Source organism: Ambystoma mexicanum, chromosome 2p, assembly GCF_040938575.1.
Source record: "Ambystoma mexicanum isolate Mex_15411 chromosome 2p, UKY_AmexF1_1, whole genome shotgun sequence".
Taxonomy (NCBI): domain Eukaryota; kingdom Metazoa; phylum Chordata; class Amphibia; order Caudata; family Ambystomatidae; genus Ambystoma; species Ambystoma mexicanum.
Genome location: NC_090923.1, coordinates 557,480,242 through 557,495,594, shown reverse-complemented (window position 1 = coordinate 557,495,594; position 15,353 = coordinate 557,480,242).

Sequence of the window (15,353 nt, the reverse complement as noted above, 5' to 3'; positions counted from 1 at the left end):
TGCTGTTCGGCCCATGAACTGACCTCTTGCTAGGCAGAGTGCAATATGAGATAGGCAATGTGCTGTCTGAACATCTATTTCAATGGCTATGAATATCTTAGACTTTCCCATAGTATAAGGCAGGAGTGCACAAACATAGCATTCCTCCTCTGAGGTTCTCCTTCCTACCTCTTTCATATGTTGATACCACATGTTATTCCCCAAATGTGGTGTGCTATCTAGATAATCATTCAATTCATGATCTTCCTCTCTTGTACTTCTCTTAGGTTTCATTTTTGCCTCATGAGCTTTTATGATCATCTCATGAAGTATATCAGCATAGTTCCTTCTCACCGGGGGAATCATAGGGACACTTGTCAGTGTAATCGGTGTCTCTACATGAACTACTGGTGGAGGAACATTTACATAGGGCCTTGGCTGTCGTACAATTGCTATATCTGTACCTTCCTTCTGCATAGGAAGATATACAGGAACCACTGCTCTCTTTGGACCAACGTAATAAACAGTGTGTATCATGAGAAAAAAATGGATACTGATAAAGATAATACATGTATATATTATGTACCAGTACATCCAGCTCCAGCAACATTGGCTTCTTGCTCATTGGTGTGTTCTTTCATTGTTTCCTACATTGTTATTGTTGCTATCAATGTTGCCCATTTTGCCTGTGACTACTTTTAAGGAAGGAAAAAACAACTTTAATCAGGCAATCTCATGAAATATTCTGGCAGCTGTTGAATCTGGTCCACAAGTTCCACAAGCAGCTGGCTGATTGCAGGATGATTAATAGGATTTCAAATAAACACAAAAGAGTTGTCTTTTCGCCAAACCACATGAGGATGCGCTTCCAGCAAATAGTAAAAGATCAAGGCCAGTAAATTGTGACTGTCATCACTCGATAAAACCATCCAGGCGTTCACGGAGATGTTCAGGTAGTAAATTAATCTGCTAGATTATTTCATGTATCAGCCAATCTATTGCAGGCCAATTCCTGGGATCCCTCAGAAATACAGATGTACTGGTCTGTCATCCAACAAGATAAGGATGCTCTTGAAGCAGAAAATAAAAGATAATTCCAAGCAGTCTGTGAGTGTCTTCATCTGCTAGGACTATCTGTACTTTCCGTACAGAACTCAGGCAGCTGGAGGATCTGCTCTATAATAGCTACGAGCAGTCTCCTCACTATGGGACAATTTTTAGAATCTTGCAGACACAGGTGAATGTCACTAGTTCTCCTAACCAGCGCAGGATATGCACAAAGAATGAAGAGGAAAACAGCAAAAATGATCCAATGAGTGTTGCCTTTAGACACCACCATGGGTGCCCCCAAAGAGAAATTCGGTGTGAAAGGATTCAGGAAACTGCTCCCTCTTCCAGTCGTCGAAAGGGAATTCGAGATTTGGCATTTTTCTTCTTCAGGATCTCAATGCCTCACAGTCCAAGTTTAGCAAACTCCTGTGGCTCAAGAACAATAGCTTTTTCACTCCTTCTTTAGCAGTTACAAAGAGTGTCTCCGAAGAACCACAGTCCAATGCGCACACTTTCCCTCTGTCTACTTGACAGTCTCTACGTCCTTCTTCCTCATCATCGATCTAGTCTGCACGTGCTGAACTTTTTCTCTGTGGCTTGCTTCCAAATAGGGGTGCAGTGGCCTCTTCGGTGTAGATCTTTACGTCTCCCAGGTGTATCCATCCGTGTCTCCCTAGTACGTTTACTGGTGATGGGGTAACGTCCTCTACTACGAAAAGGCTGTTAACTCTGGGTTCGTGCCACTTTCTCATAAAGTTCCTAATTAGGATTCAGTCACCTGGAAAAAAGTCTGGGTACAGATAGTTCTTCAGGTCTGGTTGCTGTATGGTCTTCATCTGTGTTCTGAGGCTGACACCCCATCCGCTTGACTTGTTCTGAAATGACAGAGATACTTGTGGTCATACATGTTAAGTAGGCACGTAGCTCATCTCCTAATAATTTTGCTGTTGTCTGGGCATCACTTCTAGTCCTCGATGGAGGAGTGAGAGGCATCTCCTTCGCCTCCCCGTTACTAGTTCATCGGGTGTGAGGTGATGGTCAGGGACTGGTTGATTCCTCAATGCATATAATGCAAGGGCCAGGCAATACAGCCATTCTTTTTTCAATGTTAACTTTAGTTTGGCTGTTCTCTCTTTGAGCAGACCGTTGAGTCTCTCACATATCCTGTTAGCTTGCGGGTGATAAGCAAAAGAAAACGTATGCTTAATGCTCAATAATAAACGTATTTGCTCAAAAACTTCATTCACATATTCCCCATACTTTTCAGACTAAAAACCTTTGAGCGCAAGTGGCGTCAGGGTGTGTGCATGGCCCGGCCTCGATCCACCTAGAGAAGGGGCACACCACCACTATCATATACCTATATCCATTACAGACCTGCAGCATATCAACATAGTCGATATTTAAATGCTGAAAAGGACCATTGGATCAAGGAATAACTCCTCTGACTGTTCGCAATGTGTGCCCAGCAGTAAACATTTGACATACGATGCAATTTACTACATAAAAAGCAACGTGTTCTAACAGGTTCAGTACGAACCAGTCTTCCACAATGGTTGCTGCAAGGCTTTTTCTTGTGACATGCGCAGGGTACAGTAGCTGTTCTAACACCACCTTTAATAAGGCTATAGGCATCACCAGTTTACCAGTGCTTTCCCGTCACCAGAGTGCCTCGGAAGGGGATTAAAAACACCCTATCTGTGTCCACAGGTCTTTCTCATCCTGTGGGGCTCCACTTTGAACTTCCATCAATTGTGTTTTTTCGACGAATGGTTAAAGCTTTCATTCACAATCATCATCACCAGCATTCTTTCTTTCACATCAGGCGTATCAAAGCTCATTATATCGTGTGAATATGCACGCAAGATGAACTCTGCTCTCTTAGTGTGCGCTGCACACTTAACTACTGCGATTGCTACTGGAAGTTGTAGTGCTTTAATAAGTCTGCCCAATGATGCAGCGTGTTGCATTGGAGTGCCGTCCATTTGGAGGTAGCCCCTCCTTTTCCAGCATACTACCCCTGCATGTACTGTTGACATCACGTAGGCGGAGTCATTGTACACTGTTACTTCCTGGTCTGCATGTTTCTCGAGCGCGACAATCAGCGCCACTAATTCTGCAGCCTGTGCTGAAAAGTGAGACGGTAGTCATGCACTTATCATTACTTCGAATTCCCCGTTAGCCCTGTGTTTTACCACAGTGGCACCTGAATAGCTTTGCCCATCAGTTTGATCGATCTTTGAAGATCCATCAATAAAGAGTATCTCTCCTGCTGTTACGCTCACCTGGTCTCTGCAGGGACGTTGGGGCACGGTTGGTGCCCTCCCTGGATTCGGCTCCCTGAGATCGGTTCTCTCTCCCAGCTGCTGCCAAGTACACTGCTCTGGATGCTGGTACTGCCCCTGCGAGAACACAAGAGGCAATGAGAAGGGTGTGGAGGTATTGTGACTCCCATCGGACCTTTCGTGCCAAAATGAGGTAAGTAAGCGTTTACCCATATAGGCTCACCACATATACAGTGAAGGCGAGCACTCCGTCCTGCTTCTCATCAGCAGGGGCGCTTCGAGATGACCCAGTTGCTTCACTGGTCCATAGATGTGGTGCCTCAGGCCGGCTGTGACCAAACCACTTCAAAGGTAGGAGTTTTTGTGATGATTATTGTTCACATAATTATTAATGTCTTTTCACATGATTTAAGTTCGTATCCTTAACAATGTCTCTTTCTCCCTTATAGATGATGGCGGCCCAGAAGAGCTGTTGCGCCGTTGGAGGACTCAAAGTGTTCCCAAGAAGATGGCAAGTTGGAATCTTAAGGTATGCGCTAGATGCAATGGCACGCAACCATTATTAGGTTTTTAACCTTATTTGTTCTTTCCTCCTGCAGGTATAGCCTGATGGCGCTTGGAGAAGAGTTGCGGAGCGCGGACCTGCCGGTGGGTGAAGGATGCCTCCGACCGCGACAAAGCTGGGCGTGTAGAACTCCCAATTTGGTGTCCGAGCTGAGGATCGGGTTAGGCGCGCAGCCGGTGGTTGTATTCCACGAGCCAGTTAAGTGTGCTCTGGTCAATCGCAGATGGAGTCACTGCGAGAAGGTATTAGATGCTTCAGCGATGGTTCTGCTGGTTCTGATGGCGAAAACAGGTAAGTTGCACCTCCGCGATGGCTTTGCTGACTCTGCAGGTAAGATGCTTCTCTGCGATGGTTTTGCTGGAAGACAGCTAAAATGCTTCTCCAAGATGGTATTTGCTGGGAAACAGGTATGAGGCTTCTCCGAGATGGTTTTGTTACACTGCTTAAGCAGAATAATGCAAAGCGTTGGCCTACGGGCGGGGGCAGGCTTAAATAGCCTGGCCCCAGCCACACCCCCTTGATCTGCTAGATGGTTCGACCCTGCCACTCCCAAATGATGCTGCATGTGCAGCTTCATGGATTCCTATGGCCACGCCCAGCCCAGATGCACGTGATGATTAATATGAGATGGAATAACAGGTCACCAAGGGAAAAAGTGTGCAGAGCACACTTTCTTATGAGCCTGGTACCAAAGGCGCCAGGACTGGGTCCAACTGGACCCTTTAGTGTTCCTGTCCAGTGGCCATGACGCATGCTGCTAGAGCATTTTCCTTCACCCATGGGATCTCGTCATAGAATTCTTCATAATTTGAGCAGTCACGTACCTGCTCGTCCTCTGCCAGTGGTTCAGTTACAAACGTGGCAGGGTTCACTGTCTTACATCTGATTATTTTAATTGCTGGATTCGATATAACCACCTCATAAGCAGAAGCTCTTACATCAGTGTATCTTTAAAACAGCAAATAGAACATGTTCAACAAATAACGTCATAGAACACCACATTACTATGCTGGTAGACTTCTCAATAGCGAATGCGGCGGCTGACAATGATTGGTCGCAAGGAAGTGACCCCTCATTACTGGATCCAAAATCCGACTGTAATATGCTAGAGGCTTCTACCCCAACGTGGTTCTCTGCGTGAGCACTGCTGTCATGACTGTTCCATTTGAGTGCGAGAATAAAAATAGTTCTTCGCGGAGTCAGGACACTGAGTCTTGTGGTCTGGAGTGCCTGGAGGAAACACTGTGCTGAAAGGACCCCCTGTCCTCTTTTTGTCTCTACAACACCTTACTAAACCTCCCAACGGCCGCGGAGCGGGCCGCGGAGTCAGGACGCTGAGTCTTGTGGTCTGGAGTGCCTGGAGGAAACACTGTGCTGAAAGGACCCCCTGTCCTCTTTTCGTCTCTACAACACCTTACTAAACCTCCCAACGGCCGAGGAGCGGGCCGCGGAGTCAGGACGCTGAGTCTTGTGGTCTGGAGTGCCTGGAGGAAACACTGTGCTGAAAGGACCCCCTGTCCTCTTTTTGTCTCTACAACACCTTACTAAACCTCCCAACGGCCACAGAGCAGGCCGCGGAGTCAGGACGCTGAGTCTTGTGGTCTTTGGGCTCTGAGGGCGACGAGGGCCCAGCGGCCCGGGTAGACGAACACAGACTCCATCAACAGAAAAGCTGGTAGGTGATTTGATCTACTATTCTTTATCACCCATTCATCTGCCACGTTGATTAAATACCAACGAGCAACTGTCGCTAGTCCCTACAACTTTGGGAGACTGTAGGGGCTCTGCCCCTTTGATCCCACTCAACGTGATAAGACCTACCTTGCCACAACTCAATTTAACACCCAAGAGCGCAGCAATTCTATCAGCCATAGAACGGGAGACTGCGGGGGCTCGCCCCTTTGATCCCGTTTCTCTTTCTTTCTTTATTTGTGTAATTATTGTGACAAATATCAGCGTAACTGAACTTCACATCAAGAAAAATGACTTTGCAAGCAAATTCCAACATTTCTATCCCAGACCCAATAACTAATAGTAAACTGCGCCCCAACACGAGACAACGTGTCAAACAAGATAAACAACCCGCTCCTACCAATGTGAATCAAGCTCTCCAACCTTCCATATTAGATGTCTTGCGCAAAAAAGAAACCCCAAAAAGAAGCTCGCAACAACTCCCTCCTAAAGTTCTGATGAGGGACTTGCAAGAAATAGACATAGAAGTAGCGAATTTAGCTCAACAAGAAGCATGCGTAGATGAGGAGGAGTCCACACAAGAACTTAGAAGTGCTCCTCAGGACATATCAAGTTGTATGACGCCACAGGTAACTAATGAAGAACAACTAATGTCCACTTTAGACCAAGGAAATAATAACACTAACCAACCAATTCAAACCACTATTGATTTGGCTACTGATGACCCAAAGGCTATTCATAAAACTATGACGTCCTCTCCCTTTGCCGCTCTATTAAATCCACCTACACCTATGTCGCAGCCCTTGGGACCAAACTCGAGAGAGCGTGACATTGAGATGTCACAAGGGCTGCAACAAGCAGAAAAAGCCATTGAGTCTAATTTGGCTCGATTATCAAAGACAATGACCATTTTGCCAATTAGACCCCCCAAAGATGCGGCAGCAACCCCTGATGAACTGCAAACACCAGAAGTATCCAAAAGTGAACAAGCAAAACAAACAAAAATTAAGATGGTTGCAGCCCTACACAGCCCGGAGCCTTGCTAAACCCAAACAGAAAAAAGAAATGCTTCAATCTAACCCAAGGACAGCCCGTCTTTCTTTAGACATCACCGAAATCGAGTCCCTGTTTGTAAACATTGAAAAAAGAAAAGAAGTATTTGGAGATCCTTATGTACAACGACCAATTAATCATCCGACGACATCTACCCCGACTATGAATATAGCACACCACTATGATATTCCTCCACAGATGAATGAGCCCTCCCGTCAATCGGCAAACAATCCAAAGCACGTACGCGGAAAGAAAAACAAATGCGACTACGAGGATTCTGATCCCCCTATGTCAAAAAACAATGCCCTATCTTTAAACGATGCATATGACCAAGAGCCCCCTAGCAAATGCTTATGTCTCTCACCAGAGGCCCAAACAACCCCGCGGATACCGACGACGATGGTCGATTTACAGAACATCCTCAACCATCATGACTCAAGCAATGATTCCATTCTGCAAACTCTATGAGGCGGCCAATGATACCATCAAAGATCAAGCTACCCTCCTAGCCCTAATTCATACAAAACAAATTCATCTTGAAGCATTTGTCAATAATATTGAAAAACGCTTAGATCGGGAAGCAGAGCGCTCGCACCAATGGCAAGCAAGATTGTTCGAGATGACATTAGCCGAAAAAGCTGAGAAAGCTACGCTTACCTCGACTCTGTTTGCTCTGATGAAGGCCCATTCTCTACATAATCCTAATCCTGTTCAGGACCCTGAAACAAAATTGCAGCTGCTGAAGAGTACACAGCCAATAATAACCCCATTGGTAAGTGTCGACATTCACCCTCAACCTGTTGTTATCAAATCTCCCCCTCAACCAAACATATGCAAACCAATAGATACTTTTGAAATCTTTTCTAATAATAAATCTGGAAACCAACCAGCATCCACCAAACAGGCTATCAAACCTAAAAATACACGAGCGAAGGGCAAAAAGCAAACAGGCTCTCGTGCCTTTCTAAGGCACTGTAAACTCACGGGACTCAATGAAAAAAAACCCAACTTAAAAAAAAAGAGTACCATCAATGAGGAAAGAACTATTGAACCAATTGTGAATATTGATCCTGAACCTCCCGCTAATCCAATCCAAGAGCATTCCAACTCTCCAGAGGAGGAAATAGAGGAGTTACTGAATCTTACTACTCACCTGAATCATGAAGCGTCAGACAACAACAATGAACCAATATTGATAACATTGAACGAATACCACACTGCGCAATCTGATGACTCAGTGACGATCAATCTAGATTGCGAAACCGTCTCAGACGCAGAATCTTGTTATACAGGTGACATTACTGATAACTCGGATGCCCCCTCAATCTATTTGATCAACACATCACAATCAACTGATGATTCGATCTACAGTGAAACATATATCTCTGAAATGGAAAGAGAGACTCATGAAGTACAACAAAAAGGATTAAAGAAAAATCATGCTACGGTTACCTATAACCTGCCACAATTTATTGATCCTTGGGGAAAAAAAAAGTGAAATACATCCTACGAGTAGCTTGTATTGGAAACAGACGACCGCAAATTACACTCAATAGGACTAACCTATTAAGACTATTTCAGGTATTTACAGAGTTAAAATCAATACAATCACATGAAATTAAGACAGTGACCTTTGAATATGATGATGAGTTGGATAAAGTACTGATCGAATTTTACAACCCAGACACTATGAATCGGATTTTAAAGATGGCTGTTCCACTACTGTCATTAGGATTTGCGTGTACAGAGGCTACCATAGATACAAAGAATATAATAAAAAAGACTCAGGATCATGCACGCTCACAGAACCAGACCAAGGACTATACTGATGAACACGACGCTATCTATCCTTTTCGTCGAGTCTATGAAGATACGATTCTGAACTCTACAAATAGTTCCGACGTTCGATCATAACCATTAACACAATTAACTCTACACACATGGACGCTATGTTCCTGGAACACAAGAGGATCATCTCATCTGTTTGAATCACTAGATCCTGTATTGGAATCCTCTCAAATTATATGTTTCCAAGAAACTTGGCTATCTCAGACACCTGTGTGTGATGGTTATATAGCTGTTCTCAATCCAGCCATAAAAGGATCAAGAGGCCGACCATCGGCGGGACTATTAACGCTAATAAAAATATCCCCCTTGTGGAAAATTATTGAATCTGAAAACATCAACCCTTGGACTCAATTGATCATCATATCTATTGCAATAGAGGGTGACGCAAATCCGTCATCTTCAACTCAAACTCAATCACTAAATATGACTGCAATTATTAATGTATACTGGAATCCAATAGCAATAAATGATGCTAATTTTCTGGATGGCGTCTTCCTGACAATTGACAGAACTGCCGCAAAATTCCCCAAAATTAGTTTTATCTTCTGTGGAGACCTCAATATACATTTGTACACTGCAGAAGGCGAAAGGAGACAATTTCATCAATTATCAACAAGAGCACAACAGTGGACAAAAGAAATCGCCATGAGGGACCTTGAACTAATAAATCAACCGCATGATAAACTAAACTGCTTGCTGCCAACCTGGTCATCTAGAAAAACGACTGCAATTATTGACTACATATATCTGTCTTCAGATATTAACAATAAGCTGGTAGGCTTCCAAGTATTCCCTACCTCTAAAAGTGACCACCTAATGCTTAAGATCTCAGTGGCAGGAGGAAATGCAATACATGCGACCACCCCCTCTATCTTGCTGGAAATAACAGGAGCAACAGCCAGATTAAGAATCAGCAATAATCAGCTGGCTGCTATTCCACAGATTTTCCAACAAACACAGATGTCATACAGAACCAAAATAAACTATGAATGGATTCTAATTCCATATCATACGAAACAATGCACGATAGAGAAACCAGTCCATTGTCATTATTACAACCCAGAAATAGCAGCAAAAAAAAAACCTGCAGCAAAATATTCGGAAGTGGTCAAAGGATCCCACTGTATAAAATCTCAAAAAGATCAAGAACGCCAAGCAAGCATATAGAAATTGGAACAAAACTAATGCGTCCAAGGTACAACAAGACGACGCAGAAGCCATGCTAGCTACTTTGCGCAATAAAAATCTGAGATCCCTCTGGAATTTGCTAAACAGCAATCCAGGACAGCAGCATTTGATGGTAGCCAACGTCACAGAAAAGAACTGGATCGCACATTTTACGAATCTCTATAAATCTCGACACCAAATTGAACACCTGGATCAATCCATTAGTACAAACACCTGGACTATTACTTGGGAAAAAGAGCAATTCATAGAGATGATTAACAATTTAAATGTATCAAGAGCACCCGGTCCCGATGGACTTTCCAATGCTGCCCTCAAACGAGATCCAGAGACTTGGGCGAATCTTTTGGATCACATTCTAACCTTGGTCAACGCATTAAAGATATTACCCACCACTTGGTCCAAAGCGGTACTGATACCGATCTATAAACAGGGCAATAGAGATGAACCCGCCAACTTCAGACCCATTGCCCTGTTAGACCCTTTGGGCAAACTATTCGCAAGATATCTCCTTAAAAATGTGTCCGCTTGGGCCAAAGTGACCAACCGCTTCGATTTCAGACAAACAGGATTCACCCCAAAAGCAGGGACGAATGTGAACCTATTCATTCTAAATGTTCTAAAACATGAAGCACTAACATCTAAAACCGCCCTCTATGCAGCTTTTATAGATCTGCATATGGCATTGGTTGCCATAAACAGGAACATTCTGTGGAAAAAGTTGGCGAGTTGGAAATGCCCTCCAGAGATATTGGAACCCATTAAGCTACTCTACTCCAATACTACAATTTCGATTGGATTAACGAAAGAAGGAACCACTACTGATGAGATAACAACTTGGCACGGACTAAAACAGGGCTGTCCGATGGCAGCAATGCTATATAATCTATACACACTATTCTGCCAATATCAAAACATATCTTCTGAACCCACCGAAAATCAATTCAGTGCCGATTTCATATTTGATGTATGCGGATGACATACTCCTTCTCGATAAGACACCCTTAGGGCTACAGGAAAATCTAAGTATGACAGAAACATACATGAAAGAGAACGAACTACAGATCAATACCAAAAAAAACAAAACTATGTCATTCACTACCTATCGAAATACGAAATTTGGAAATAAGATATCAAACTTTATGCTGGATAACAAGTCACTGGCCAATGTATCTACTTTCAAATACCTGGGCGTTGTGTTGAACCAACATAAGGCAGAATTAGCCTGGGCAATCACTTTAGAGACTAAAATTCAATTGTTGGCTCGACAAGGGGTGATGCTTCATAAGCGTTTTGGCAAATTTTCGCTGAATCTAATTATAGCCTTCTATCGCCAGAAAGTCGTCCCTATACTTATCTATGGGAGTGAAGCTATGATTACATCTACCCTCATAAACTGGCAAAAGCTTGAAGCTTTATTTTGGCGCAAGATCTTGCATCTCCCCAAGAACTTTCCTATGCCACAAATTCGCTTTGAAGTAGCATTGCAATCCCTCGCCTCCTTAGTTCTCTGGAAACAGCTAGATTTCCTACAAAAAATCATAAATGGAGAACAAACACCTGCTTTACAAATCTTACAGGAAATCCCTCAGGCGATGAAAAATACAGTGCTGAAACAGTGGAAGTCACGACTCTTCCTGGCCATGACAAAAGAAGACATTACGGTTGAAATGCTTATCAAACGACCACAACGTGCAAAGGTTAAACTGTAACGTAATGATTAGCAGAAAACATCAGAAGACAAAACGAGGTATAACATGAATTTACTTTCATCATTTGATACACGAGCTCTGAATGAACTGCCTCAGTATCTCACACTTTTTCCTGACCCCACTATCCGGACAATATTCATGAAACTTCGTTTCAACATTCTCCCGACGCGACAAAGACTAGCTCACATTCGCAAAATACCAAAAGATTAACAATTCTGCCGATACTGCAAGGACATAGATGCCATAGAATCTCTTAAACATCTAGTCATGGTATGTCCCGAATTATCTGCCAAGAGAGCCCTTTACGGGGGAGCATTTAACATCGCCCAGCAACAAGAGGAAGGAGATAACAGATGGCTTAAGCTGCTTGAAGGCAAAAACAAAAAACTAATCTTCACAATTGTTCAATTCTTGATTGAAATTTTAGAATATAATCAAAACTGAAGTGTTCTTCTTGTTTTTGTGTTGTCTGCTCCTTTTCTAAATGTTGTAAATTAATGAATGTATATGAGAATTCAAATGAAAAGTTTATATATAAACTGTATCATTTGAAATAAAAAACAAAATAAAAAAATAGTTCTTCAGAATAATTGGGAATCCCTAGAACTGGAGCTCCGCAAATTGCCTTTTTTAACTCATCAAACCCTTCCTCCATTTCCACCGTCCATACAATCTTTTCCTGATTCTGCTGTGCCTTTTTTAGGGCTTGCAACAATGGTCTTGTGTAAGAACTATAATCAAATACCCATGCACTGACATAATTGCACAGTTCTAAAAATTGTTGAATTTGCTTTATATTGTGTGGTTTTGCTGTTTTCATAATCGCCTCCTTCATGCGAGATTAACTGTCCTATGTATAACACCTCTTCTTAGCAATACTGTAATTTCTCTTTGTACACTTTATATCCTTCATCTGCTAGCATAATCATTAGCTGAACTGAGTCACGTCTGCACTCTTCTTCTGATGTGCTGCAGACCAAAATATCATCTACGTATTGCAACATGACACTTGGCAAATAAATATTGCTTAAGTCCAGGACTCTACTGAAAATTGATGGAGACTCACAATACACTTAGGGCAACCTCGTGCTTTTCAACTTAGTTTGACAAAAAGTAAATGACATCAGATCTTGAGAATCTTTATGCAACGGGATTGGGAAAAATGCATGTTTCAAGTCAATCACAGTGAAATATCGCGCCTCAACAGGGCTTCTACATAAGATTGTCCCCGGGTTTGGAAGTAGAAGAAACTCTGCCTCTACAATCGGATTAATTGGGCGCATATCTTGAATTAAACGGCATGACCCTCCCTTAGATTTCGTGATAGGATACACAGCGGTGTTGCATGCTAACTCTGATGTCACTAAAATGCCTTGATCCATCATGGCGTATATAGTTTAAAAAATACCCTCGCCTGCCTCTCCAGACATGGGATACTGCCTTGCTTGAGGTCAAATTGCTCCTGGCTTTAGTTTAATCTTAACTTCTCCAACCCCCTTTAATTGGCTACGTCATAGTGGCCATAGTCCATAAAGAAACTGGCACTTTCGCCATATCATCATAAAAAAATGTGAGACGCTGTCGCCTTATCATAATTTTCTGTGGAACTTTGCGTCTTTCTGCCCTATCCCAATATGTAACGCTCATTTCAAATACCACTTTGTCCTCTGAAGGGTCATCTCTAAATATGTCCTCATCAATGACATCAGTCAATCTGTAACCCTCTCCACTGGCAATCACTGTGTTCCATGATCTGCCGTCATCATCAAAGTGGCATCATGTGTTTGCTCATCCGCAGCGTACACTAGGATATCATCCTGGAAATAGAACATGTTCTTTACGTTTCGGTTGCAGTACTGCATCCATCATGCGTTGAAACACTGAGGCTGGAGATGACAGGCCGAACGGCATTTTCGTGAACTGATAGGTGCCGAACGGGGTGATGAATGCTGTCAATGGCTTGGAGTCTTTATGTAACTGTATTTGATGGTACGCGTCCCTCATGTCTAACTTGGAGAACACTCTGGCTTCCTTCATCATGAGGATTAACTTGTTGATGCTTGGCAGGGGGTAGCTGTTCGCAATTACTTCCAGGTTTAGGCTGCGGAGATCAATGCATACCCTTAGATCTTGTGAATTTTGTTTTTTTATAAGCATGACCGGGCTCAGCCACTCCGATGCTTTGATTTCTTCGATGGTGCCTTCTTTCACCATTTTGTTAAGTTGGTTTCTGAGCGTGTCTCTAGCGGTCGCGGGTACTGGCCTTACTCTGTGTTTGATGGGGACCATGTTGGCTTTGAGTAGTATTTTGTGGACAAAGCCTTTGATGTGTCCAGGCCCTTCCGAAAACAGTTTTGGATAATCTTCTCTGGCTACCGGCGCTCCTCTTGCACTGACTGACAACACCTGGTCCTCTGTGCTGTGGTCAAGCTTGATTTGCAGCAGTTTAGCCTGATCATCCCAACCTAGAACTGCTGGGCCTTCTTTACTGAAGTATATTCTTGTTGTGGTCTCTCTCCCTTTAAATTCCACTTTTCCTTTGATATATCCAAGTAGGTCAATGGATGCACCTCCAACACTGTCTCTGTGCCCATCATCTCTTTGTATGTGCGCAGGGGTAATATAGTTAAGTCAGAGCCTGAGTCCACCATGACTCTCGTTTCCAATCAGTTTATTTTAATGGCACAGTGAGGCTTTTCTCTCCTGGCCTGTGGGCTGTTCACCATTATGACAGTAGGCCTCCCCTCCTCCTCATAGGATGATTCCCTCTCTGTGTTGTGTTCGGCATTGACGCTGGTGAACTTTTTGTTCTGCCATCGGCACACTATTGAAAAATGTCCAATCTTTTTGCACACCAAGCATTCTTTGTCCCTTGCTGGGCATTCTTTGTCGAAGGCTAAGTGTTTTGTGCTGGTGCATCTGTGACAGTTTAACGGTTCCTTCCTTGCCCACTTCCCTTCTCTCGTGTCGAAGACTGGTTTCTCCTTCTTAGGGGGGAAGGCTATCGCTTGTACTTCTGTGGGGCTGTGTCCACTTGCGTATTCTTTCCTCCTTCCCGTCGTCTCTTCCACTGCTCTTGCGATTTCGACGGCTTTTTCTAGCTGCATTTCTTTTTCTAGAATGAATTTGTCTTGCACCTTCCTGCTGTTGGTATGTACCACTAGCATGTCACAGATCAATCCTTCTGCAGTGTTTCCAAAGTTGCACAGCGCGGCTAATTTGCGTAGTTTGGTTACGTAGTTGTCCACTGGTTCGGACGCTTCCTGTTTGCAGCTGTAAAACCGTATCCTGTGTAGAACAGCATTCTCCTTACTGGCAAATCTTTTGACTATTCTTCTAACCGCTTCCTTAAAAACGTTGTCATTGTTGCCCGCCACTGGTTCAGGGGTGAGACTTTCGAACACTCTTTGGCCTTCGACGCTGAGGGCATTCAGTAGCATGGCTCTGCGTCTCGCTGCCGTGTAGCCTGCGCTACCTAAGGCCTCTAGGTACATGGTGAATAAGGGTTGCCATTGTGGCCATGCTAAGGCCTCTAGGTACATGGTGAATAAGGGTTGCCATTGTGGCCATGGGATGGCAGGCCTACCTGGCGTTTGAAGAAATGGCGGTGGTGGTGCTGCTCCTTGCATGGCGCAGCATGAGCTCAAGTCTCGATCCTCATCGTCAATTATGTTGTAAATAAAGCGCAGTGGACAGAGAATTTACTGATGGCACTTCTTTATTCTCTTAACATCATCAGCTTTCTTTATGTAATAATAACACTGCATATACCTGTGGGCACAGGCTCTGCAAAACTGCCCTCTGCAATATAAGTCTTTAGGCCGAAAGATGGATGGTGGCCAGTCAATAGAGGAGCACACAGGAGCTGATGCTGCTGCGTGCCCTCTACTCCAGCTTGTGGGTTTTGCGCGCGGGAGCTGCAGCTTCCGCCTGCACTCGCGAGATCTTGCGAGACAGCAAGTCCCGCAATATCTCTACAATGCT